The 27,248-nt window shown below is 51.8% G+C and overlaps 1 protein-coding gene across 1 annotated transcript in view; it reads left to right on the plus strand.

Annotated features, from left to right (window-relative positions):
- Nucleotides 1–2,102: 2,102 nt before the first annotated feature.
- GNG2 (G protein subunit gamma 2) overlaps nt 2,103–27,248 on the plus strand; it is a 28,910-nt gene continuing 3,764 nt past the window's right edge. The window contains exons 1-2 of the mRNA XM_054161655.1: nt 2,103–2,316; nt 25,610–25,652. The gene's annotated coding sequence lies outside the window, so the exon portion shown is untranslated. The remainder of the gene's footprint in view (nt 2,317–25,609; nt 25,653–27,248) is intronic.

The raw sequence follows: 27,248 nt of genomic DNA on the forward strand, positions 1-27,248 counted from the left end.
CTTCTGCATCCTGAAGTCATCAGCAGTTTCATCAGTGACCCAGATGGAGGGACGGAGTGGACCCTCAGCCAGTTTGCTGATGATGCAACACTGGGAAGAGTGGCTGACAGCCCCTCAGGCTGTGCTGTCATTCAGTGAGACCTGCACAGCATGGAGAGCTGGGCAGAGGGGAACCTCATGAAGTTCAACAAGGGCAAGTGTAGGGTCTTGTACCTGAGGAGGAATAACCCCTGCAGCAGTACAGGTGAGGGGTGACTTGCTGGAAAGCAGCTCATTGGAGAAGGACCTGGGAGTGCTGGTGGAAAACAAGTATACCATGAGCCAGTAATGTGCTCTTGTGGCCATGAAAGCAAATGGGCTCCCCAGTTCAAGAGACAGGGAATGACTGACAGAGTACAGTGGAGGCTTCAAAGATGCTGAGGGGCCTGGAGCATCCTGTGAGGACCTGGGGCTGTTTGGCTTGGAGAAGAGCAGCAGCATGAGAGGGGATCTTCTCAATGCTCAGCAAGGGCTAAAGCTTGGGAGGCAAAAGGATGGGGACAGATCTTGTCAGTGATCCTCAGGGACAGGACAAAGAGCACTGGGTACAAACTGGAACCCAGGAAGTTCCATCTGAACAGTAGCAGTAAATTCTTTGGTGTGAGGGTGCTGGAGCCCTGGAGCGGGCTGCCCAAAAGGTTGTGGTCTCCTCTGGAGAGATTCCAAAGCCACCTGGATGTTGTGATCCTGGGCAAGCTGCTGTGGGTGACCCTGCTTTAGCAGGGGGGTGGACTAGAAGATCTCCAGAGGTCCCTTCCAACCCCTACTATGCTCAGATTCTGGGAGCACCATTGGATGCAACACTTCCATTTCATACAGCATCGCACAGCCTCTGGCATACGGGGTCAGTAGCTCCAAGGCTATGGGGTTGGGGGGTTCAATGCCAGGCTCAGCCCTGTGCTGGTGCTGCCTGGGATGGGTGCCATCTCCCCTGGGTTCTGTGGGTGCCAGGGTGTCCTCCTGCAGGAAGGAAATAAGGGAGTGTTGCTGTGGAAACAAGGTGAGAGGAAACTCAGTTTATGGCAACCAGTGCCCCTCTGCCTGCCACTCATGGGACAAAGTGATGCTGCTGTGGGCATAGGCATGGCTTGCATGGATGTTTTGGGGCTGCAGGTGGAGGAAAGGAAAAAAGCCACCTTTTAAAACCCCCCACCCAGCACTTGCCAAGGCTCTGGAATCTTCCATCTGAATTCCTAAAGAACTGGCATATTGGTGGGAAAGAAAATATCAAATACTGAGTGCTGGGTGTGTGCCCAGGGGCCAGGGGGACTTTTAGGCTGTGAAGGGTTTGAGGGTAGCAAGCGAGGGGCTGGGGGTGCTGGAATGGCTGCGTCAGTCAGGATGCCCCACAGCAGAGCAGAGGTGTAAGAGCTGGGGGGTTGAGGGTGCTCAGGGCGGGCAGGAGAGGGGATGCAGGCATGGAGTGTTTGGAGCTGTGAGGCTGAGGTTGGTGTGTGTGTGTGGAGTGCAGGGTGTGTGAATGGGGGGGATGAAGGGTGTGGGGAGAGTGTTTGGGGTGCAGGGTGTGTGATGAGGTACAAGGGAGTTTTGGGGTGCAGAGGGTGGTTAGGTGCAGGGACTGTGATGGGTGCAGGGGGATTGTGGGGTTCGGGAGGTGTGATGGGTGTGAGGGGGTTTTGGGGTGCAAGGGGTTGTGAGGGTGTGATGAGGTCTGAGGGGGTTTGGCATGCAGGGGCATTCTGAGTGCAGGGGGTGTGATGGGTGAAGGAGGACTGTGCTGTGCAGGACGGGGCTACAGAGGGTGGGGGTAAGGGTTGTGGGGTTGGTATGTGGCATGCATGGGGTACAGGGTTAGCGGGGTGAGGGAACAGAGATGAGGAGCAGGAAGGAACGGGAGCAGAAACGGGCAGAGACAAGGAGAGGGACCGAGGGAGGGGGAATCTAGAGAAGAACGAGCTGCAAAACCCGTGGATGGGGTAGGATAGGGTGGGATGGGATGGGGTGGAGCGGGATGGGGTGGGAGAAGGAGAGGAAAGGGAGAGGAAAAGGAGAGGAGAGAGGAGCAGCAAAAGCAAGAGAAGCAGGAGGAGGAGGAGGAGGAGGAGGAGGAGGAAGTCGGGGCCGAGCCGCTTCCTGTAGGCAGAGAGATGAGCGCAGACAAAGCTGGGTGGGGACTCGCCGCTCGGGGCTGCTGCTGACCACCCTCCTCCTGCCTCCATCCCTTCATCCATCTCTCCATCCCTCCGTCCGTCCGTCCATCCTTCCGTCCGTCCCGCCACAGCTCTCCCCGCGGGGGACTCAGGGCAGCACCTCCAGGTACCTCCGGGAACAGGGCGGGGGGAACTGGGGCTGGGCTGGGGGGGCATTGGGAACAGTGAAACGACTGAGATTGGCAGCACTGGAGCTGGGCAGGGCGGTTCCCAGCCCCGTGGACACCCAAACCGCTCCCAAATCATCCGAAAATCCGCCGCCCCACCTCCCGGGTACCAATCCCCACCCCATGAGAGGGTCTTGGGTGGCAATGGAAGCTGCGATGCCCATCGTGGGAGTCCCATCCCTCAAGGAGAAGGTGCCTGGCACCAAGAGTTCAGTCTCCCCAATAAAGGTTTGATTCAGAGGGTTTGATCCTCAGTTAATCAACGGATTTGCCATCACAGGAAAGGGTTTTTTCCGCTGATGAATGACCCATAGTGTTCTTTTTCCTCTTAGAATTTTCCCCCCTGGGAGACATTCTCAGCCCTAAATCTTCATTAGGAACCTCAACTGGGATGGATATGGCCCCAGCTTGGCTTGATTTGGGGACGGATGGCCATGCGGGCACTCACCCCTCCATCCCCACTGTGGCTGCTCTCTCCCCGTGATCACTCCCATCAAAGCCCTCATTTTTCCCAGCGATGGTTTGTGGGATAAAGTAAGGCTGGGGAAACCACTGGGAAGATGTGCTGGGGCAAACCCACCCAGCTCAGGGCTTGCTTGCCCTGGCACAAGGCGGGGGGGGGGGAGGATCTAGCCCAAAACTTTTGCCTCCCGGGTGGAAAATGGATTTATATTTAAGCAAAACCTCGGAGCATGGCGAGCCCCACAAATTACTAATGAGTTACTAATTAACTTAAAGCTTGCTGCTCCAAAGGGTAGCAACTCAGAGCATGGATTGTCAACCACTGCCCTACCTACTAGGGATCCATTACCTTCTTTATTTCCCTGTTTCCCCCAAATAATTAGACAGCCATGACCCCACAGCGAGCCCATGCTCGTGGGCAGAGCCATATGGGCAGCAGCGGCACGTACCTTGGCAGCGGGCTGGGGCCAGGCACAGAAGATTTTTCTTTATAACTGGATTTCCCTGGATTTTAATCCTCTTTCCCACCATATGGCTGCTGGCTGGATTGAAATATGACTCAATTAATTATTGCCAGGAAAGCCCCGAGGTGAAGCCTTTCTCCAGGATGCTGCTCCTGGGGTTATCACAGGGCTTTTCTCAACCCGTGCCAAGGAGTCTGGGGGCACATGGCTCAGCTCCAGCCTTCCCCAGCTCCCATGTTGGACCCACAAGGCTGGGTATTGGCCCTTGACAGCGGTTTTGGGGCTTCTGGGGGCTTTTTTTAGTCTTGCAGGAGGAAGCAGGGTCTGCTGCTTGGCTGTGTGCTGCTGGCTGCTCACCTGTGACATGAGTTTGGCAGCCTCAGCATTACCTGGGTGATGACTGGAGCCAGTCTCACTTCCAAAATGGACTACCCCCAGCTTGGAGGGACCTGTAGGTCCCACCATCACTGGCACAGGGCTCCCACATACTCATCCTCTCTCCCAAATTCCCTGGGAGCTGCCAGCTTTGTTCCCAGAGATCCACATCCCGGTGTTAGGCACACTGTGTGTTTTCTCTTTCCACCTGTGAGCTGGTGGTGGCCCCATGGGGCACGCTTTGCATGTGGACTCAGATAAGTGGCTGTACCACGGCACACTTAGCCCTGGCACAGGGCTGCATTGTGGCATGGGGGTTACAGAGACGAGGAGCAGGGAATCACAGTGGGATGCCCAAGTGGAGTCCCAAGGGTAGATGGCAGTGAGCTGGTGACAAAGCTGCTGTATTATTATTATTGCTGATGTTGTTGTTATTACTGTTATTATTGTTGTTGTTGTTATTATTGTTATTATTGTAGTTATTATTGTTATTATTGTATCCTGAGGCAGCCTGCTGCTTTGCCACCCCGTGCCAGTGCTTTGGCCTCTGAATTGCTGCGGCCAAGGCACTGCTTCTCCTTTGGAAACCCAGTGAGTCACCAAAGGAGGACAGCCAGGCGCCGGCGCAGGCTGTTACCATAGTAATTAGGGCTGCCAAGCTGGCATCAGAGCCCCATGGACCTCCCTTGTGCCCCCAAAAAGCACTGCCCAGGGGAGTGGCTGTGCCTCTCCATCCCACTCATCAATGCTGGGATGCGTGAGACCGGCACACACATGATATGAGCTGGCACCAGGGACTCCCACCAGCCTGTTGCCCCATTTTGGGTGGGGATAAGGGGTTCACTGAAGGAAAAGCATCATTCTGGGCACGAGCTGTCACATTTCTCAGTGTGGTTTCTCCAACCCTTTCCAATTCTGCTCCACTCTTGTGCCTGGAGCAGGATGCGTGAGCAGGAATACATCCATGTGTGTTTGCAGCCAGGCACGCAAGCATGAGGAATAATCAAAGGGATTAGGGTGGGTTCCAAATTTTTCTTGCTTCTCAGATGCTTTTCTCCCTGTTCCACCCTCTCTGGTTTCTTGCTTCGTGGGGTTACAGCAGCTGCTGGGAGGAGGGATGGGATGAAGGGCAGTGGGAGATGCTCCATGGGTCATTAGGAAAGGGATTTTTGTCCTTGCCCAATTCTATTCCCTGATCACTTTCCAGTGGGGCTTCAGCCCTTCCTCAGGTGTAGTTTTCCCTTCTTGCACCCTTCATGCAAACACCCCCAAAATCAATCACTTTCAAGTGCAGGAGCAGCTTTCCCCCCTCAAACTCATGGGGAGAAGTTCAAGGTAGGGGGAGGTCCTGCTTCTGTTGCGCTAGTGGGGTGTGTGGATGGCTGTGGGGGGAGGTGGGCTGGCTGTCCTGCGTTTGGCTCTTCCAGTGTTGGCTCTCATGGTTTTGGTTCTCCTGCCATTGGCCCTCCTGGTGTTGGCTCTCTAGGTGCCGGTTCTCCTGGAGCTGGTTCTTCCGGTGCTGGCTCTCTTGGTGTTGGCTCTCCTGGCATTGGTTCTCCTGGCTGTGACTTTCCTGGCATTGGTTTTCCCAGTGTTGGCTCTCCTGGCATTGGCTCTCCCAGCTTTCTGCACAAGCCTGGCACAAGCTGTTTGGCACTCGCCCTGTTTCGAGGCAGGTCCGAGCTCCAGTTCCAGGGATGACATGGATATGGCTCTCTGAAGAAGCAGGGCTTGCTCCAAACCCCAGCTGAAGTGGCTGAAATCGTGTCTCTTGGGTCTTGGCTTTGGGTCAGGCCAGTGATTAATTAGTGATGTCTTCCATCAGCGCAGTGTAAGTGAATCAAAGGACTTGAAGGTTGCTATGAGGATGGAGCTCAGCTGAGGCTGAAGTCTAAAGTCATGTATCTCCTGCATTTCACAGAATCCCAGACTAGTGGCAGTAGGAAGGGACCTCTGGAGGTCATCTAGTCCAACCCCCCTGCTAAAGCAGGGTAACCCACATCAACTTACCCTGGATCACAGTGTCCAGGAGGGTTTGGAATCTCTCCAGAGAAGGAGATTCTACCACCTCTCTGGGCAGCCTGCTCCAGGACTCTTCCACCCTCATGGCAAAGAAGTTTTTCCTCCTGTTCAGATAGAACCTCCTGGGTTCCAACCCTTTGTCCTGTCACTGGGCACCACTAGAAAGAGTCTATCCCCATCCTTTTGCCCCCTACCCTTCATCTTTTGCTGAGCATCACAAAGATCCCTTCTCAGGCTGCTCTTTTCCAGGCTCAACAGCCCCGGGTCTCTCAGCCTTTCCTCCTCACAGAGACGCTCCAGGCCCCCTGGCATCTTTGGAGCCTTCACTGGACTCTGTCCAGTAGTTCCCTGTTTTGAACTGGGGAGCCCAGAACTAGACCCTGGACCACTGCTGTGGTGGGTAAGCTCCTTTACATAAGCTGATGTCTTGGTTTAACAGGTTTATCATCCCACCCTCACTTGCTTCTTTGAGGGTTTTGGGAAGGAAAGTTGGCTCTGCCCCTCCTGTGATGCCCTCTGGCTGGGAAGATCTTTACTGGGCAGCTGAGTTGGTAAGAGAGAGCAGGGCAGGTGAGATGGAACAGCCTTGTGCAAGCCTTAGAGCTCATTGAGGTTCCTGAGCATTCATGCTTCCTCCTGGATCAGGAGAGACCCCTCCAAAGGGGAAAAATCCCTAGCACAGCATGGGATATTCACACTACAAACTCTGCTGTGTCCACAGCACCATCCAGACCAGGGCTGCCAGACCCCAGACCTGAAGCCTGGCAGCTGCCTGTGCCCCATCTCTACATGCAGAGCCATCAGCTGCAGCAGGGATTGTAGAGACATTGGTACCCTGTGCCAACACCAGCACTTCTGTGCAGAGACACAGACCTATTTATGGAAGATGCTCAGAGTAACTCAGGGCTGAGAAAGTCCCTTTCTCCTCCTGCTCATGAAGCAGCAGCTCAGCAGCTCCAGCTCTTCCTTGGCTGGCACCTTGAGGAAAATAGTGACAGGGTTTGGGTGGGTTTTGTGACCTAATTGTAGTTGAGTTGTGGCCAGATCGGTTCCTGCAGCATCACTGTGTCCCATCCCTGCACCTCCTTGAGCCTCTGAAACCACCATAGTGAGGGAACTGGAATGGGGCTCACCAGTGGGTTTGGGCTTGATGCCAAGTCGTGGTGAATGTCAGCATCGCTCCAGCCCCTGCTGATTGTCTTCTAAACCAGTTTTCAGCGGTGTTGTTCTTGGGTTTGGTTTGGTTTGGGTTTTGCCAATAGGCAAATGTGGCATTGAGTTCTTAGTATTCATTTAGGTTGGAAAAGATCTCCATGATCATTAAGTCCAGCCATCAATCCAACCCCACCATACCAACTAAATCATGTCCCAGAGTCCCATGTCTACACATTTTTGAACACCTCCAGGGTTGGAGACTCCACAACCGGCAGCCAAGCAAGAGCGGTGGTCATGGGGAGACCACAGATCTTGTAGGTCCCCCAGCCTGGAGGCCTGGGGACAGGCAGGGTGTCCCCATGCAAACACCAGCATCCATGTGAATGTGGAGAAGCCATGTTTTCTCTTGCCTGCTCCCATCTGAGCTGTATCCCAGCAAGGTGAAGCTGGATGAAGCCCAGGAGCATGAACCTGTTGCAGCTTTCCCTGGGATGGCACATCCTGGCATTCAAGAGTCATCAGCCTGCAGTGCAATCCCCTTAATGGGGATGCTGAAAAAGTACTTCAGGCTTTGGTCATCTTAGCCATGATTCACAGAGTCATAGAATCATTTTGGCTAGAAGAGACTTTTAAGATCATTAGGTTCAACCATTAACCCAGCACTGAAACATGTCCCTCAGCACCACCTCTACACAGCTTTGAAATCCCTCCAGAGATGGTGACTCCACCACTACCGTGGGCAGCCTGTTCCAGGGCTTGACAACCCTTTTGGGGAAGAAAGTCCTGCAGACTGAGCACATTGTGCTAACCATGGGTTTGGAGGATCTGGGCTTTTGGGAGCATTTTGGATAAGAAAGAAACAGTCAGCAGCAGCTGTGAGATGCTCAGTACTGACTGAGTTAGTTTCTGGTTCCAGTGTCTTCGGTTTGGTTTTGGAGTAGATGCAGTGAAGGTAGGAGAGCAGAATAGCGATGATGTTGGAAGTCAAAGAATGGATTTGGAATGTAATAGGGTGCCAGAAACCTGTCTTCATGATCCCACTGTCACCAGGATGGTGGCATCATTAGGGCTTTGTTATTTTACCCCAGTTTGGGGTGAGGAGCAGCCATGAGATGAGGTTTGGGCTCTGGGCTTGTCCATTGACAGTGTTAGGTGAATCTGGGTTCTCCAGAGTGTTGAACCAAAAGTGAAGAGTTGTGGCACAGCTGCTACAGCCTCAGCCTTGCTGTGGGGCTGGACTGGGGTGGCTCAGACCCTCCAGGGTGAGGTATCCATCACCCATGGGGGTTGAGAAGAGCGGGATGGAGATTGTCAACCATGTCAGGGTGGAAGGCCAGGGCTTCAGCTTGCTCTCCTTGCTGGAGAAGGCAACATGTAAGCCATTTCAAGGCAGAAATAACCTTGCAAGGGTTTATTCTCCATTTCAATGTGTTCCTCCTCCAGGGGGCTGGGGTTGTGTGCCCAGTGCAGGGCCATGCAGGCAGGGGACACTGTGGGGCAGGTGAAGTATGGGGGATTAGCTGGGGAGATTACCTTCTTCCCTACTGCTGCTTTTAGTTTAACATCTTCAGACACCATTCTGATGGGGATTAGTGTGTGCCCAATGTCTGCAGATATCTTCTCAGGTCAATGTGGTGTTAGTAGCCACATTGAGGTTTATGGCTTGGGAGAAGACTAAATGTCCCTGGAGGTCCCTTTGCACTCATGGAGTCCCTGGGCATCATCACCTCACTGCACTGCTGCTCTCAATCTGTCCTGCCAGATCCTTCTTGCCTTTTGCCTCTTGATAGGTCATCTTGGAGGGAGACTCATACCTTGTTCTGAGCCTGCTGAGGACCAAAGCACCAGGAGAACTTCTCAGTGCCCATTTTTTCTAAGGCATTATGGGAACACAGGCAGCCCTAGTGCTGGTAGTACCTGTAAGGAGGGGGTTTCTCATGGGTGTTTCCTCTTTGCAGCCTTGGGAAGCCCTGAAGTGTGGCCTGAACATACCAGGAGCTGCTCAAAGCTGGTTAGTGACTCTGGAGGTGAATGAACCTAATCTTTAGCTGCTTGATTGTAAACCTCGTGACATTTCATGCTCTTTCTTCATATCTGACCAAACCAGTCCTCTCGTGATCTCTGTAAGGTTGAGCTGTGCTGTTTGCTGCTCTGACCACAGCTGCTCATGGGAAGTGTCTTGGGCTGGTGCTTCCCCTGCACCCTCCAGCAAGGCTCTTGTGAGCCCTGAGCTGCTGCAGGACACCAGATCCTTTGTGGGATGCATCCTTCTTCCCAAGGTCCCAATGGGTGTGCAGGAAACACCTGATCATCAGATTTGCACACTGGAAGCATGGTGGGTGGCCATGGCTCTCCACATACAAGGAGGTTGGGTTTCATGCTCACGGCTGTGTTTTGGCTTTCCTACCTGCTCTGTTCCGTCAGCACATCATGCAGTTTTAGTTCACTGGCATTTTGGTTGCACTGGCTCCAAGGGCTCCTTCTGCTTGTTTTGGTACTTGAATCTGACCTATTGTGGCAGAAGCTGGATGAAGAGCATGGGGCGATGGTTACCTCTCCACGGCATTGTGGTCCAGCTGGGGATAAAGGAGTAGGCTGCTTGGTTTTCAGATGAAGTTCTGGGTGTTGGTTGGCTTTGCTGTGGAGGTGTGTTATGGAAGGAGTCTCCAGCTGGGATGCGTCGATCCCAAGAGCTAGTGGGGAGAGCTGCCTGAGGATTCGTGCCACCACCCCTTCACTTCCATGTTGTTTTCTGGATCCCTTAGGGGCTTTGCAGTGAGTAAACAGGGATTTCAGTAATGAACCAGCACGGTCATTAACTCATTTAGGATGGAGGACTCTGGTCCCTCCTCCTATTCAAAACAGGGCCAATGCCAGAGGCAGATAGATCAGTGTTGTCCCCATAGACATCATCTGAGTTCACATGGGCTTTGGTGTCCCCAGGGTGGCACAGAGAAATATGTCCAGGTCCCCATGTGTCCTGATCTTCTCCAGATCTCTATGTGCCTTCTTGGAGACTTCCTACTCCCTCACTGAGTCTGCAGTGGTTTGAGGCCCTTTAAAGGGTCATCTGCCACCCACAACCTGTAAACCTTCTAATTAGTCTACAGGAGCATGGACTTCTAATTAGTCTACAGGACTGTGGTTCAGCCAGAGCAGTTCTGCTCACATTGGAAAGTGCCCAAACAGAAATCTCTCACCTTGGGTGGGCGAAAGCTCTGGGGGAGTCATAGAATCATGAAATCATGTTGGTTGAAAGAGACCTTTAAGATCATCAAGTCCAACCTTTAACTCAGCACTGCCAAGCCCACCACTAAACCATGTCCCTCAGCACCACATCTACACGGTTTTGAAGCCTCCCCCTGCCCAGGAATGGGCACTGCACCACTGCCCTGGACAGCCTGTTCCAGGGCTTGACAGCCCTTTTGGGGAAGAAATTGTTCCTCATGTCCAGCATGAACCTCCTCTGGTGCAACTTGAGGCCATTTCCTCTTGTTACTTTGGAGAAGAGACCAACACCCACCCCACTCCAGCCTCCATTCAGGGAATTGTAGAAAGTCAGAAGGTCTCCTATCAGCCTCCTTTTTCCAGGCTGAACAACCCCAGTTGCCTCAGCTGCTTCTCACAAGAGCTCTCCTCTATGTCCATTACCCAGCTTCATTGCCCTTCTCTGGACCCACTCCAGCACCTCAGTGACCTCCGTGGAGTGAGGGGCCCCAAAAGCAAACCAAATATTCAAGGTGTGGCCTTACCAATGTTGAGTACAAGAGGGATAATCCCTGCCCTGGTCCCTCTGACCACGCTGTACCTGATCCAAGCCAGGATGCCGGTGGCCTTCACGGCCACCTGGGCACACGCCGGCTCAGCTTCAGCTGGCTGTTAACCAACACCCCCAGGTCCTTCTCCTCCAGCTCCCTCAGCCACGGCTCTCAAGACTTGACCCACGGGTTTGTGCGGGACCTCACGGAGACCCAGCCATCCGCTGCCTTTGCCACGGGGCCGGAGCCGTGCCGTGGCCCCAGGCCGATGCTTCCGAGGGCTTCTGGGGCTCGGTGATTCAAGGCAGGGCGCCCTGCTCGCTGCTCACCCCTTGTGTTTTTCACGGGCGCTGGTGTTTGTGCGGCGCTGGCGGCGTGGCTGCCGTCCAAAGCCACTGCATTATTTATCAGCTGATTTAATAAAACTGCTGCTCAGCCTCACAACCTCGCCTTGGGGGTGGCTTGGATTCATGTCCAGCACTTCCCTCGCTCCCCAGTTAATGCTGCTGCTGCTGCTGGAAGGGACCTGCCTCCTCCTCCCTCCATGACAGCAAGGAATAAAAAGATGATATTAATGCAGCAACCCAGGGTTATAGGGGAGGTGTGAGCAGCAAATGAGGGAGGCACTGATTGATTTTCTTTTAAGCCTAAAGCTAAACCCTGTCTGAGTGATTCCAGAGAAAGTTGGCTGTGGATTGATGCTGCTTCTCTAGCCTACCTGGAATCAAAGCCAAAACTACCCCCAACACACATCCACCACCTCCAAAAACCCCCCAGAAAAGGCAGCAGCTGCCTTCATTGATTTTCATCACTTACGCCAGGAAAACCAGAAAGGAACAGCACAGCTTCCCAGGTAGGCAGGGAAAGGAGCCTTCTCTTGGGAGGCAGAGCAGTGGGGGAATATTCATCAGATCCAGCTCATCTGGGCGAAGGATAAAGCTCCAGGAATGGGCATGGGGAAGGGGATAAATGAAGCACATGAGTCTCATGGCATGACCAGGTTGGACTGATCATCAACACAGCAGATGCATGGGAGGGTGAGCCAGCATGGGTAACACATCTGGAACAGGTTGCCTAGGGAGACTGTGGATGCCCCCTCCCTGGAGATGTTAAAAGCCAGGCTAGATGGGGCCCTGAGCAACCTGGTCTGATGGAAAGTGTCCCTGCCCATGGCAGTATGGGTGGAACTGGACAATTTTTTAGGTCCCTTCCAGCCCATTCCATAAGTCTCTGATTCTGTGATCTTATTCTGAGTTTTGCACAATTTCCTTGGCTCCCAACATTTTTTTTCCTTGAAGCTTGATATGGGGAATGTAAACTTATACCACCACCCAGGCTGGCAGCTCTGGGGTGGCTTTTTCCTCCTGTCTGCGTAATATTGGTGTTTGCTGAGCGTGTGTCACTTCAGGATCCAACCAGAATAACGTGGGGTGGGAAAAACAGGGCCACTGACTCAGCAGGAAGCGTGGCTGAAAGGAGAAACCGAGCTGGTTCAGGGATTTTGGGCTCCATGGGAAAAGCCAAACGATGTCTGAGGAGCTTTGTGGGTGATGAGCACGATAGAGAAGTGGGTGAGGATGGAAATGGACTTGGCAAGCACGGGAATGGCTCTGAGGGCACAAAAGAGCAGAATCTGTTTTGCAGGAGCATCATGGTCAGGAGAAGTGCAGGTGGGTAAGGATGTGAGCAAAGAGAAGCTGCTACCCTGTGGCCATGGTGCTGATGCCTCTTGATTCCTCACCATTCACAGATTCAGAGAATCACAGAATGGTTTGGGTTGGAAGGGACATTAAAAAATCATCTAGTTCCAACCCCCCTGCCATGGGCAAGGACACCTTCCATTAGAGCAGGTTGCTCAGGGCCTCATCCAACCTGGCCTTGAATTCCTCCAGGGAGGGGCACCCACAACCTCCCTGGGCAACCTGTTCCAGTGTCTCACCACCCTCACTGTAAAGAATTTCTTCCTAACTATGTCCCAGTTCTGCCATTATGGCCGTGCCCTCTTCTCCTCATAGGAAGGACCCAGGCGTACTCACTGCCCCTGTAACCAGGTCCTAATTTAGACCAAAAAGCAGGGGAAAAAAATAATAGAGGCAGCAGCAGGCTGCAGAAGTTAAATTTAATTGAGATAATATGGGTCAGCTCACAGACCCAGGACAGAGGAGCAACCTACTTCTCCCCAGCCAGACCCAGCTAACCTGGTTTGCAGCACTGCCAGGGATCTGAAGCCCTGCTCTTATCCCCTGCCTGTATCCCTGCCTGCAGCCCTGTTCTTATCCCCTGCCTGTATTCCTGCCTGCAGCCCTGCTCACATCCTTGCCTGTATGCCTGTCTGTACCCCTGCTTGAATCTCTGCCCAGAGCCCTGCTCTTACCCCTGCCTGTAACCCTGTCCCAGACAGGTTGGATATTAGGGAAAACTTCTTTCTTGCAGGAGTCTTGCAGGAGTGGTCAGGCATTGGAACAGACTGCCCAGGGAGGTGGTGGAGTCACCATCCATGGAGGCATCCAAGAAACATGTGGACATGGCACTCCGGGACATGGTTTAATGGCCATGGTGGTGTTGGGTTGAGGGTTGGACTTTGTGACTTCAGAGGTCTTTTCCAGCTCAAACAATACTGATTCTCATCAACACCTTTAAGCATTCAAGGGCCACCAGAAGGTCTCACCAGAGCCTTCTCTTCTCCAGGTTGAAAAACCTCAATGCTGAGCCTGGCCTCACAGCAGAGGGGTTCCAGATGCATGTTTTTACCCCACACCCAATCTCCCAGAGGAATTGCCTTTCTCCCATTTCCATGCTCTGCAGGAGCAGCTCTTGAAGCACCAGGTTTGGCTTCTGTGGAAAAAAAACTGAAAAAGATGAAAAGAAGAGGGGGGAAAAAAACCCTCTTCTCCCACTTTTGCTGCTTTGGGGGAAAGGGAAGCACCAGGGAGCAGCAGCACTGGCACTGGGGCTTTGTTTCACCAGAAGAAGGCTGTGACCTGTTTGCTGTATTTGAAGCTTGAAATAGAGCCTTATGAGTAATGTGGTTCAGGTGCTTATCACTAATTAATTAATTCTTTTGTACCTAATTAAAGCAGTGGCAGGTAATTCCTGGGGGTAGGGGAGTGGGGGGGTGTAAGCTAATAGGATGGCTAACGGGGTTATTTCTTTGCTGCTGTGAGTTGCTGGGTGATTCCCAAGGGTTAGGAAGGGTTGTTAGACTTCATGTGAGTGGTACTTAAAATAAACCTCATAATAAAGGCTTGGTTTGGGTGAAGTCATCAAGAGGCTGTTTTCTCATCAGGATGATTTCTGCAGCCCTCAAGTGCTGCAGATGTCATTTGGGTGAGAAGGTTCTTGCAGTGTCAGTGAAAGAAACAGGTTTGGGTTTGTTCTGTCTGGGCTGAGAAAGGCTTTGTATGAAAGCCTTTGACACCATGCCCCACAGCTTCCTCCTGGAGAACATGACTGCTCATGGCTTGGATGGGTGGGCACTTCAATGTGTGAAAACTGGTTGGATGACACAGAACGTGGTGGGGAAGGGAAATGAATCTAGTCGGCAGCCAGACACCAGTGGCGTTCCTCAGGGCTCAGTGCTGGGGCCAGTTCCCTTTAATATCTTAATGTCAGTGATCTGGATGAGGGGATCAAAGGCACCCACAGTCAGTTTGCAGATGACACCAATCTGGGAGGGAGCATTGATGTGCTTGAGGGTAGGGAGGCTCTACAGAGGGAACTGGACAGGCTGGACCAATGAGCCAAGGCCAATGGGATGAGGTTCAACACAGCCAAGTGCTAGGTCCTGCACTTGGGTCACAACAACCCCATGGGCAGAGTGGCTGCAACCTGCCCAGCAGAGAAGGACCTGGGGGTGCTGGTTAACAGCCAACTGAAGATGAGCTAGTGTGTGCCCAGCATCCTGGCCTGGATCAGCAATAGTGTGACCAGCAGGACCAGGACAGGGATTGTCCCCCTGTACTCAGCACTGGTGAGGCCACACCTCAAATACTGGGTTCAGTTTTGGAGTGCTCAGTCCAAGGACATTGAGGTGCTGGAGCAGGTCCAGAGAAGGGCAGTGAAGCTGGTGAAGAGTCTGGAGAGCAGGTCTGGTGAGGAGCAGCTGAGGGAACTGCAGTTGTTCAGTTTAGAGAAAAGGAGGCTGAAGGGAGACCTTCTGGCTCTCTGCAACTCCCTGAAATGAGGCTGGAGTGAGGTGGGGGTCAGTAACTTTTCCCAAAGTACAAGAGATGGGATAAGAAGAAATGACCTGAAATTGCCCCAAGGGAGGTTTAGATTGGACATGAGGAAAAATTTCTTTGAGGAAAAGGTTTGTGAATCTTTGGGACAGGCTGCCCAAGATGGTGGTGGAGTCCCCATCCCTGGGGAGATTGTAAAACCATGTAGCTGTGGTGCTGAGGGATGTGGTTTGGTGGTGACCTGGCAGTGCTGCATTAATGGTTGGATTTGATGATCTTGAAGGTCTCTTGCAATTAGAATGCTTTTGTGATTTTCAGGTGAGCCCAGTAGCTTGGCACTATGGCAGGAGCTCCTGCAAAATCCACATCCTCCTATTCCCTTAGTGTCACAGGGAGGTTGTCCTTTAAATATGAGACATGTTAGCTAAATTAGGGAACTCAGTTGCTTGCCCTGTGTCCTTCTGGGGGGGCTGTATCCCAATGCTGATGGGCAGGCAGTTGATAAATCATGGTGGCCCAGGATTGAGGAGGTGGGAGGTTGCCCTTTCAGCAGTCAGGCAGGCACAGCCAGATAACAACAAGAATCCTTCTGCAGATGTGATGCTGGCTGATATGATCCCTTCTTCTCTTCTGTTTGAAACCTTGTTTTTCACCTTCCCTTCAACATCTGTTAAGAAACAGAACCCCAAGGATGGATCTGTTAATTAACATCAAATAATAGCTCTTGGCTGCTTCCCTTAATTAATGGTCAGAAGTTGAGAGCTGTATGAGCAGATGTTGAACTCCTTTTTGTGGGGCAGGAGCTCATTCCTTCCTCAGCAGCTTTAACCATCACAAAGGGCAGGCAACTGGGATTTCTGAACAAGGTGTGGACAAAGAATTTATTTCAGAATTGATTTGAGGTGGGTTTGGGATAGAAGCCAGCACTGAGAGGCTCAAGAAGTCATAGGTGTGATGATGCTTCTAGTTAGAGCAATTTTCGTGTTCTAGAGGTCACTCCATGGAGGGGGAGAAAAGTTTTGGAGGGCTTGTCCTCTTTTTCAGTGGAGCATGTTTCTCAGACCTAGAGTCTCCCTCACAGCAGAGCTTCTGCCCCATGGAGTAAGGAATGGCCCAGCCTGCTGCCATGCCATCAGGAGGAAACCACTTTCATGGAGTGCATTGTGGTACTCAAAAGGATTTTTTTGTTTGGTCAATTCATTTGTTATTCTACCTGGACATTGCTGCTCCATTGGCTTATATGGTAAGACTGGCTTGGTCCCAGCTGCCCCTGAAATCACAGCTGGGTTACCCCCAACTGCAGGAGAAATTACAGAATCCCAGCATGGTAGGGGTTGGAAGTGACCTCTGGAGATCATCCAGACCAACTCTCCTGCTAAAGCAGGATCACCCACAGCAGCTTGCCCAGGAGGGTTTGGAATCTCTCCAGAGAAGGAGACTCCACAACCTCTCTGGGCAGCCTGTTCCAGGGCAATGACACCCTCACCTTTTCAGATGGAGCCTCTTGGGTTCCAGTTTGTGCCCATTGCCCCTTGCTCTGTCACTATGTGCCTCTGAACTTGCATCTTCTTGATCCCCATCCTTGAGGTATTGATCAGCACTGAGAAGATTAATGCACAACAATATGCTCAAGTATTTTCCATGATATCTACACAAGGTTGTAACCAATGTTAGAAGGTGCATCAGCCAGGGCTGCAGATAGTGCCCTGGACCTCCAACCTGAGCAGACCCCATGTAGGGCAGAGAAAAACCTGCAGGACTGTGATGCCCTGAGGCTCAGCAGCTGGTTTGGCAAGAGTTTCCTGGACCTGATGGGGAGAAATCCAGGTGTCTGACTTATAGGAGGAAGAGCCACCATGGGAGGTGGGAAGGAAGGTGAGAGCTCTGCTATGGGGATTTCAGGGCTTCTCTCAGCCCCCTCTGCACCCAGCCTGGATTTGTACCACCACCTTTTGCCTACCCCAAGCAGCTCCTGCTCCTCCCTCACCATCCTCCCCCCCTGCCTAAACAGGTTCTGCTCTACCACCACCATTTTTGCACCAATCCCAGAGCCTGGAGCAAGACCCTCAACCAGCCAAGACACCACACAGCAGAGCTCAGCCCAGGCAGCACCCGTGGATGATACTGGAGTGGTCATCAATTGTTGCCCTACCTAGCCGGGGGGCCACCAGGCCCCCCGGCCTTTTTTTGGTCACCACCACCATCACCCAGTGTGCACCATGGGCACTCACCGGTGAGGAGAGGAGGATCCCTCAGCCCAGATGGGCTCAGCTTGGGGCTGCTGCCTTTCCTGTGGGGTATTTAAAGGGGGAGTGGGTGGGGAGGGCCAAGTGGCCACACCTGGGGTGGGAGGAGACTCCAACAGTGCCCAGGTGCTCTGGGATTTTTAGACTGGGTGTTAGGGGAAATTTTTTTCACAGAATGTGCTGCCCAGGGAGGTGGTTGAGTCACCCACCCTGGATGTGTTTAAAGGTCGTTTAGACCTGGTGCCTGGGGATATGGTTTAGGGGTGAACCTTGTAGAGTAGGGTTATTGGTTGGACTTGGTGATCCTGAGGGTCTTTTCCAACCTGAATGTTCCTGTGATTTCTGTGATGATCACTTGGGATCCCACAAGCTCTGCCACCAGAAACATCTGCAAGACCCTAGGGGCAAAGCATGACCTGTCCATCTGTCCTTCCTGAGCACTTCTCTGCCTAATTCCCTCTTCCTTCCTTTTTTCCCCCTGTATTTACTGTGCACTGGAGGTACTTTGGTCTATCTAAGGGACTTCAAAGATGATATCTCCACCATTCAGTCCCATCAGGGACACCACAGACAGCATGGTCATTGCTGAAACAGAAATCTCAGAATCCCAGGAAGGTGGGAGTTGGAAGGGACCTCTGGAGATCATCTAGTCCAGGTACTAGATGGGTACTACTTCGCAGGAGGCAACTAATGGGGCATTTCTGAGAAAGCCTAGGGTTTTGAGGGGGAGCACCAGTGGGCTTAGGGTATTTCCAAAGCAGCATGTGTTCCTCTCAGGCCAGTTCTATACAAACTGGGACATGGTTTAGTGGTCATGGTGATGTTAGGTTGGTAGTTGGACTCAATAATCTGAGAGGTCTTTTCCAACCAAAAAACCCCCTGATTCTATGATTCTATTAAATACAATTATTAACTGGGAGCACTGGTTGGATTTTCTTAAATCTAGGTAGGCTAAAGCCTAACTGCAGCTTAAAGAGCAACCATGTCCTTTACTGTGAGAGTTTCTCTTCCAGCCCACCAAAGGACTGGCAGGACAGAGGTTCACTGAGTTCCTGCTTGGCTAAGGGAGTTTTTGCTCTTCCTGGGTGTGCTTTAACAGTTCCTTAAGTTAAAAAAAAACAAACAACCCACCCCCTCCTCCCCAAAACCAAACCAAAACCCAAACCTCAACCCTTAAATCGGTTTCATTTTTCAGTGCTGTGCTACAGTGCAGAGCCAAAAAGGTGGGGATGGGGATGGCATGACAGGATGCAGACCCTTAGCCATACTTATTGGTGTGTCACACTCAAATGTGACATCTGAGACCTTTTTCTTTCCATGGGACAGCACAAGCAAGTAGCAAGGAGCCTGTCTGTCCTTGTGTGTCACCAGGAAGCCTCTCCATGAGCTTGTCTGGGTGTGGAGAGCACAGCGAGGGCTTGCTGGGGGTCAGATGTGAGCTGGCAGAGTGATGGTATTTTGAATCTGGATGAAAACTCAGGCTGTGGGAAGAAGGTGATGCTCAGCTGCAGCTATTCTTTCCCCCTAGTATTTGCATATCTTTATTCCCCAATATTTGGCCATCCTTATTGCCCAATATTTCAGCATCCCCATTCACTGGACACACTTATTCCTCCATTTTTGACCATCCTTATTTCTCAATGTCTAACCAACCTCCCAGACCACCCATCCTCCCAGGGTGGTTTATCCCTTGGGCATTTAAAAGCAACAGTTTTCCCCAAAACAATGACTTTTCCTTCATTCCCAAAGGCCATGGGCAGGGTGAGAGATCACACAGCTTGTTGGCTTGCTGGAAATCTCCATGGACTGACAATCCCAGTGGTGTTCCCATGGTCCTGGAGCCTTGTGCCATCCCTGGAGTGGGAGAAGGATGGGTTGATCGGACAGAGGGGCAGAGTCCAACAAGATGACATTTAACAAGTCCAAGTGCCGGGTGCTGCTCTTTGGCCACGGCAACCCCACGCAGAGCTACAGGCTGGGGTCGGAATGGCTGGAGAGCTGTCAAATGGAGAGGGATCTGGGGGTGTTGATTGACAGCTGGCTGAACATGAGCCAGCAGTGTGCCCAGGTAGCCAAGAAGACAAATGCCATCCTGGCCTGCATTAAGAATGGTGTGGCCAGCAGGAGTAGGGAAGTCATTGTGCCCCTGTGCTCTGCATTGGTTAGGCCACACCTTGAGTCCTGTGTCCAGTTCTGGGCCCCTCAGTTTAAGGACATCGAGACACTTGAACGTGTCCAGAGAAGGGCAACAAGGCTGGTGAGAGGCCTCGAGCACAAGCCCTATGAGGAGAGGCTGAGGGTGCTGGGGTTGTTTAGCCTGGAGAAGAGGAGGCTCAGTGGAGACCTTAATGCTGTCTACAACTATGTGAAAGGAAGTTGTAGCCAGATGGGGCTTAGTCTCTTCTCCCAGGCAACCAGCAGCAGAACAAGAGGACACAGTCTCAAGCTGCACCAGGGGAGGTTTAGGCTTGAGGTGAGGAGAAAGTTCTTCGCTGAGAAAGTCATTCACCATTGGAATGGGCTGCCCAGGGAGGTGGTGGAGTCACCATCCCTGGAGGTGTTGAAGAGGGGACTGGACGTGGCACTTGGTGCCATGGTGTAGTCATGAGGTCTGTGGTGACAGGTTGGACTTGATGATCTTTGAGGTCTCTTCCAGCCTTGGTGATTCTGTGATTCTGTGATTCTCCTTTCCCAGGGTACCCCTCTGGAGAGAGCCACCATTTCCTATGAATGGTGGCAGGAGGGATGGGAGCAGATGTCCCAGGCTGTGCTGTCTGGTGGCTGGTCCTTCATCTGAATAATCTCTTTAAAAAAAAAACCAAAACACAAAAAAACAAGAAACCAAACTGAGAGAAGAAGGAAGTTGAGTTTGGTTGCCCCTTGAGAGAAGAAGGAAGTTGAGGTTGGGTGCCCTTTGCCTTTGTTTTGAGCTGTTAGGATGCCTATGAGAAACCAAAAAGCTGAACTTTCACTTTCGTGTGACACCCATGGCATGGTGAATTCTGCAGGCAAGAGGGACAGCCCTGCTGTCCCCCAAAAAACAACCCTCTGGGGCTGAAGCAGCCTGGTTCCATCACACCTGCCTTCCTCTTCCTCCTCTCTGTGTCTGGATGTGCCTCTTGGGAAGGAGGTTTCTCTTGGAGCCTTGCAGCAGTGTGGATGGAGGGGACATCCTGTGCCAGGCTCTCTGCAAAGCCAGCTCCGGTGCTGAGCTCATTATTTAGTGCCTCAGGAAAATTAGGGAAGAGAAAGATCTTTGCTGGAGCTTCCTCTGCTCCATGTGCTGTGCATTGATAATGAGATTTCAATGTTCACTTTAACACTTTGATCAATGATGTGGATGAGGGAATGGAGGTACCTTCACTAAGCTTGCAGATGACACTCATCTGAGAGGAAGCATTGATGTGCTTGAGGGTAGGGAGGCTCTGGGGCTCAGGGACCAGAGGTCAGGCTGGATCCATGGGCCAAGGCAAATGGGATGAGGCTCAAAATGGCCAAGTGCTGGGTCCTGCACTTGGGTCACAACACCCCATGAACACTCCAGGCTTGCAGCAGAGTGACTGCAACCTGCCCAGCAGAGAAGGACCTGGGGGTGCTGGTTAACAGCCAACTGAAGATGAGCCAGTGTGTGCCCAGGTGGCCTAGAAGGCCACCAGCATCCTGGCCTGGATCAGCAATAGTGTGACCAGCAGGACCAGGACAGGGTTCCCTGCCCTGTACTCAGCACTGGTGAGGCCACACCTCAAATACTGGGTTCAGTTTTGGAGTGCTCAGTCCAAGGACATTGAGGTGCTGGAGCAGGTCCAGAGAAGGGCAAGGAAGCTGGAGAGGAGTCTGGAGAACAGGTCTGGTGAGAAGCAGCTGAGGGAACTGGGGGTGTTGAGCCTGGAGAAAAGGAGGCTGAAGAGAAATGTTCTCTCTCTCTACAACTCCCTGAAAGGAGGTTGTAGTGAGGTGGAAGTTGGTCTCTTCTTCCAAGGAGTAAGTGATAGAATGAGAGGAAATGGCCTCAAGTCACACCAAGGGAGGTACAGGAGCAATTTCTTCCCCAGAAGGGTTGTCAAGCCCTGAAACAGGCTACCCAGTACAGCAGGGAAGTCCCTTTCCCTGGAGGCCTTTAAAGACCTCATAGATGTTGTGCTGAGGGACTTGGTTTAGTGGTGACCTGGCAGTGTTGGGTTAATGATTGGACTTGATGATCTGAAAGGTCTCTTGCAACCAACACAACTCCAGGATTCTATGAGCTTTGCCAGCAGACTCAGAGCTGGCTGAGCCGGTGGTGGGCTGGGTTCAACCTTGATGTCGCTTTGGGGGCAAAATTCAGCTGTTTAGGTGTGCACAAGGCTAAGATGGGCAACACCCACCACAAAGGCTGCAGAAGCAATGGGGGTCAGGAACTGAAACCCATGGAAAACAGCAGCATGGAGGCCAAAACGGGCACGCATCCCACCCTGCCCCAGTTTGGCAGGAGGGATGGGATGCTGGTGTGAGAATGAAGCTGTTTCCATGGAAACAGGCTCATGTTCCACTTGAGCTCCTTGTGAGTGAGTGAGTGAGTGAGTGAGTTATTTATTTATTTACTTGCTGGCACGTCTCTGAGGTGCTTTCTGCTGGATTGAACACCTGTGTTGGACACAGGCCGTAAAAGAATAGACCTTGGAAAAGGGAACAAAACCCCAGGGGATGAGGAACTGGGATTTGCAGCTGTAACCACTGCTGAGGTTGAAGGTCCCGTGCCTCAGAGAAGAGGTGAGCTGGGAGGCCATGGCCACAACTCTAGCTCGGAATGTGTGGGGTTCTTTGTGCTCAAGGAAATAATGACACGTGTGATTTGGGCATTTTAAGGCTCTTCTCCAAGCCAGGTCTGCAGCTGGTGGTGAGATCAATGTGACTACACCAGCTCCCACCCCCTGGCAATGTGGCTGTTTTGCTACTTTCTTGTTCTCTGGAGTATTTTTATAATTTTTTCTCTATATATTTAGTAATTCTTTTTCAGCTGAGCAGCCTATTTTTAGTCATGGCTCTTAGGAAAAGCAACAGGATGCTATAAAAAAGCCCAGCCAGCCCTGGGTGAGGGATTCCCACGCTCCAGCCAGTCAGGGACTGTGATGGCGTGGCTCTAGGCTCCATTTTCCATCCTGGATACACCTGGGGCTTGGGGAGGAAAAGGCAGCTTTCAGGAGATCCCATTGCCTAGGCAGGGACCTCGTCAGCCCTTCCTTTGAGACAGAATCATAGAGCCCTAGAATCAGCTTGGTTGGAACAGAGCTTTAAGATCATCAAGTCCAAGCATTTACCCACCATTAAACCATGTCCCTCAGCACCACATCTACACAGCTTTGGAATCCCTCCAGGGATAGTGACTGCGTCACTGCCCTGGGCATCCTGCTCCTGTTGACAACCCTTCTGGTGAAGAACTTTTTCCTAATGTCCAACCTAAACCTCCCCTGGCACAACTTGAAGCCATTTCCTCTTAGAATAGAATACACCAGACTAGACTAGACTAGACTAGACCAGACCAGGTTGGAAGAGACCTTCAAGATCATCATGTCCAACCTATCATCCAACACCACCTAATCAACTAACCCATGGCACCAAGCACCCTATCAAGTCTCCTCCTGAACACCTCCAGTGATGGTGACTCCACCACCTTCCTGGGCAGCCCATTCCAATGGGCAATCACTCTGTGTAGAATTTCTTCCTAACCTCCAGCCTAAACCTCCCCTGGCACAGCTTGAGACTGTGTCCTCTTGTTCTGGTGCTGGTTGCCTGGGAGATGAGACCAACCTCTGCCTCACTCCAACCTCTTTTTAAGGAGTTGTAGATAGTAAGAAAGTTTCTCCTCAGCCTCCTTTTCTCCAGGCTGAATGACCCCAGTTCCCTCAGTTGCTCCTCACAAGACTTGTGCTCTAAACCCTTCACCAGCTGCATTGCCCTTCTCTGGAAGTGCTCCAAATGCAGGGAGCAGGGAGCAATCTCAGCAGGAATAAGAGCTGGGAGGGGGGAAAAAAAACATCCATTCCAATACCCACCTTGGCATGTTTTATGAACTAAAAAAACACAGGCTGGTAGGAACAAGCCTCAATGCTCCCCCAAATCCTGCCTGCCCTAGTGGTGTTCACCCACTTGGCTACTGGCTGGTGGAAAAAATATTGGTGCATAGGTGGTGGAAAACGTGACATGTTAATGTAAATGTGACATGCAAGAAGTAGGGAGGTTCTGACTTTCACATCCTAAATAAGTTGTTCTTGGTGGTAGGTGTTGACATGAGGTGCTCTGAGGAGCCTTGGGTCTTTACAGCAGAGTTTTCACCCTGGCAGACGCTTGTGCTATTGGTTTCCTTCCTGCAGAGCCATTGCTTTCTCTTTTGGTTCAGTGGGGAGATGTGGGGAGACAGATTTTCTGCAAAGCAGAGAAAAACCCACTGGGAGGTGGAAAAAAGCTGGGAAATTGTGTGACAGGGGATGTGACCCACAGGTGGTGCCAGAAGAGGCCAGAGCAATGACAGGAGGGCTGGAAGCTCTCTGCTGTGAGGCCAGGCTGAGAGTTGGGGTTGTTCAGCCTGGAGAAGAGAAGGCTGCAGTGAGACCTTCTGGTAGTGCCTTTCTGCTTAAAGGGGCTGGTCAGAAAGCTGGGAACAGGCTTTTGAGCAGGCCCTGTTGTGACAGGACAAGGGATGATGGCTCTAAACTATAAGAGGGAGATTCATACAAGAGAGAAGGAAGAGAATTTTGATGCTGAGCATGGTAGAGACACTGTCCCAGGTTGCTCAGAGAGGTGGTAGATGCCCCATGCCTGAAACTATTCCAGGTCAGGTTGTTTGGTGCTCTGAGCAGCCTGCTGTAGATGCAGATGTGCCTGCAGACTGCAGGAGGGTTGAACTGGATGACTTTTAGAGGTTCCTTCTAACCCAAACTGTTCTGTGATTCTATGATTTTTGTGAAGACTAGGACCATAGCAGCCACACCAAACATCTCAGTAGTTCTCCCTGCTTCCATGCCTCTTTCCCTGGTACTAAACTTCACTCTCGATGTGACTCTCCACCACCAGAGCAGCGACAGCCCATGGTGCTCGCTAGGAAATGGCACAACATCATCAAGAATGATATCTGCTGCAGTAGAAGACTCTCTGCAGCACCCAAACCACGCAACAGCATTAAAACCATAGAATAATTTTGGTTGGAAAAGACCTTCAAGACCATCAAGTCCACCCACTGGACTTGGTGTACACCTCAGTGACCGAGATGACCTAGATGGCCACCAGCTTTCCCACCAACTCAGCACCAGCTGAAATGTGATGATCCACTCTGGTTTTGCAAAGACAACTAAAATGAGAAGCAGGAGAGAAGCACCCTGGTAGCCTGCTACTCAGACACCCCTCAAACAAAGAGACTGGGGGAGAGCTGAGAAGAACTAGCACATAAACAGCACAAATGCTTGAGCTGCACCTCAAGTGACATTGCAGAGCTTTGCCTGATGAGGACAGACCCAGGAGCTTAGGCTGTCTGGGATGCTCAATTGGAGTTGGGCTGTGGTGAAGGGAGGAGGATTTTGACAGCCTTCCCCAGGGAGATGCTTTTTCCACCTGACCACATGTTCTGTATACCAGATGGTTAAATCCATCCCTTCTCACCAGTTAAATTCCATCCCTTCTCACCACGCATCTTACAGCAAGCTCAGTCGTGCCATAGGGTGCATCAGAAAGAGTTCCCTTCTAGGGTGCTTTAAGAAGAGTGTGGCCAGCAGGTCGAGGGAGGTTCACCTCCCCCTCTACTCTGCCCTAGTGAGGCCACATCTGGAGTACTGGGTCCAGTTCTGAGTCTCCACAGTTCAAGCAGAACAGGGAACTGCTTGAGAGGGTGCAGCAAAGGGCTACAAAGATGATTAGGGGACTAGAACATCTGTCTTATGAAGAAAGGTTGAAGGACGTGGGGGATCTTCTCAATACTGATCAATAGCTAAAGGGTGGGTATCAGGAGAATGGGAACCAATCTCTTTTCAGTGGTGCCCAGTGACAGGACAGAAGGTAACAGGCAGGAACCTGAACATAGGAAGTTGCATCTAAACTTGAGAAGGAACTTCTTTATTTGGAGGGTGACGGAGCACTGGAACAGGATACCCAGAGAGGTGGTAGAGTCTCCACCTCTGGAGATACTCAAAACCTGCTTGGATGTGATCTTGTGCAACCTGATCTAGGTGACACTGCTTTAGCAGAGGGGTTGAACTAGATGACCTCCAGAGGTCTCTTGCAGCCCCCACCATTTTGTGATTCTGTGATTCTGTAGGGCTCACCATAAGCTGGACAAGAGCCACAAGCCCAGCTGCCAACAGCCCTCGGATGGTTGCCCACTGCCTTCAAACCTCTTCCTGGGCTGAGCGCCTCATTGAATGCAAATAAATCTGCGTCACTGGGGGCCACGTGCAGGGGGCACAGGAGGGAGGGGTGTTAGGGAAGGAAACCCACAACTTTTCTGCCTCCCTGGTGGCACATAGGGCTCTGGGTTTCCTGGTGCCATAAATGATAGAGCAACCTAACTCAGATACTTTGTTTTCTATATTCTCTTTGTCTAAAGGTTGGCCAAGGGGAGCAGATCTTTCCCTAGAGACAAATCACCGGTGAGACCTGATTCTGGTAAAACCCTTCCTTGGGATTCCCAATGGGCAGAGGGTGGCTGGGGAGGGGAATTCATCCTGAAATCCAGCTGGACCTGGCAAAACTTGCTCTCCAGTCACTTCTGAGCACAGGTACCTCCCTCAGTGCCAGATTTTTCTGTAGGTTCTCGGAGAAGCTTCTTCACAAACATCCTTACATCACCCACTATAGGCTGGAGTTGAACAAGTGTGTCCAGCAATGCAATGGAGGTAATTTTGCCTCTCTGCTCCTGTGAGACCCTACCTGAAGTACTGTTCTGGTGTCCCCAGCACAAGTAGGACATCAGACTGTGGAGTGGGTCCAGAGGAGGACCAAAAAGATGATGAGAGAGCTGAAGCACCTCCCCTGTGGGGACAGACTACAAGAATTGGGGCTGTTCAGCCTGGAGAAGAGAAGGCTCCAGGAAGACCTTAGAGCAGCCTTCCAGTATATGAAGGGGGCTACAAAAAAGCTGGGAAGGGACTTTTTACAAGGGCTTGTAGTGATAGGATGAGAGGGGATGGATTGAAGCTGGAAGAGGGGAGATTTAGACTGGATGTTAGGAAGAAATTCTTTCCAGTGAGGGTGGTGAGACACTGGAACAGGCTGCCCAGGGAGCTAGCTCAGAGAGCTAGGGGCCAGTGTACCATGGCTGTAAAACCTTCAGCTGCTGGAAGAGCTGAGCTCTGGGTTTCTGGCTGCTGCTGCTGGAGCTTGTGGCTGTTCCAAGGTGATGGAAAAACATCCGTGATGCAGAAGATGTGGATTTAATGAGTGTGTGTCCCACCCCCAGCCTGCCTGGGTTATAAAACCCAAGAAACAGGAAACTCCAGCATCCTGTTTAGCATCTCAATGCTCAAGTTGGCAGCAGGGACAAAGCAAAGGAGGCCAAGGGATATGGGACCATGCTGGGGCTGGGGAATGAGCCTGGCGCAGAAGCTCTGACTGTTTGAGGGGGGGGAGGCTGTTCTATGATTTCCTTTTGCCTTAGTGCCACCAGAGCCTTTCCTGTAAGAGCAAAAGCCAAAGTCTAGCTCAGCTGGGATCTTGCTCCTGCAGACTGTGTTCCAGAAGGTCCCAGAGTCCCCTAAACATGACTGATAGAAGACAATGGGGAATGGCACAGAAAGCAGTGTATGACTACCCATATACCTAGATGGGTAGTATGTCCCATCCCTGGAACTGTTTGGGGCCCTGAGCAACCTGCTCTAGTTGCAGATGTCCCTGCTGACTGCAGGTTGGGTGAACTAGTTGACCTTTAGGGGTCCCCTCCAACCCAACCCATTCTGTAATGCTACGATTCAGGGCATTTCGGGGCTAGGAGCAGCTCTCTCCTGTAATGGGTTGGTGCAGATCCCCTCCCCACCACAGGCAGAAATAACGACTCAGACAAACGGATTGCAAAAGTGATGAAAGTTTAAATAGAAAGCAGTAAATGTTACAGAAAACTCAAAGCGCAGTGACAAAGAAAGATCCCATCCCCACCTGAGGGTGCATGCAAAACCCCCAGGGCTCCTTCTTCCCCCTCCCTCTGCTGGGCTAGTCTCAGCTGGCCAGGCCTGAGACTGCCCATCCCCCTG

This window comes from Dryobates pubescens, chromosome 5 (genome assembly GCF_014839835.1).
Source record: "Dryobates pubescens isolate bDryPub1 chromosome 5, bDryPub1.pri, whole genome shotgun sequence".
Taxonomy (NCBI): domain Eukaryota; kingdom Metazoa; phylum Chordata; class Aves; order Piciformes; family Picidae; genus Dryobates; species Dryobates pubescens.